A 716-nucleotide genomic window follows, 5' to 3' on the forward strand; every position below is an offset into this window, starting at 1 on the left:
CCGGCCCACAAAGCCCCTCCCCCCCCCCCGCCGCCGCAGACATCCCCAGTGCTGAAACGTGCCGGTGCCGGGCGCTGCTCCCTGTGGGAGCACCGGGCTGTGCCCCACCGAACCGCCCTTCGGGGAGGCTGGGACCTTGGCGGCGGCGAACGGCTGGCTCCTCTGAGCAGCAATTAACAACTGCCACTCGTTAACTGGGGTGGGGTGGGACTTTTCCCTCCTAAGAAGCGCCTTGAAGAGAGACCTGGACAGGCTGGAGAGGTGGGCCTGTGTGAACCTCATGAGGTTCAACAAGGCCAAGTGCAAGGTCCTGCACCTGGGTCGGGGAAGAGCACAAGGGCCCGTTTGGGCTTTTCAACTAAATAACACGGTTTCAATTTAATTTGATTTCAATTAAAAAACAGTATTTTTTTTAAAAAAGGGGGTTATTCCCATATCAACACCGAAACATAACCAAAGCCAATTTAAAACGCGACCTCGTCTACATCCGAAGCCACAGAACTCAAACACATTACGCAGCTGGCCTCGCCAACGCACACCCTCGAGGCTCACCTTATGAACCGAAGTACGAGGCCGCGCTCAGCAGGATGAACCCCCAGAGGCCCGGCAGGCCGGACCCAAATGCCCACTCTCCCGCCCGCCGCCGCAGACATCCCCAGTGCTGAAACGTGCCGGTGCCGGGCGCTGCTCCCTGTGGGAGCCGCGGGCCGTGCCCC

Source organism: Egretta garzetta, unplaced genomic scaffold, assembly GCF_000687185.1.
Source record: "Egretta garzetta isolate BGI_Z169 unplaced genomic scaffold, ASM68718v1 scaffold574, whole genome shotgun sequence".
Taxonomy (NCBI): domain Eukaryota; kingdom Metazoa; phylum Chordata; class Aves; order Pelecaniformes; family Ardeidae; genus Egretta; species Egretta garzetta.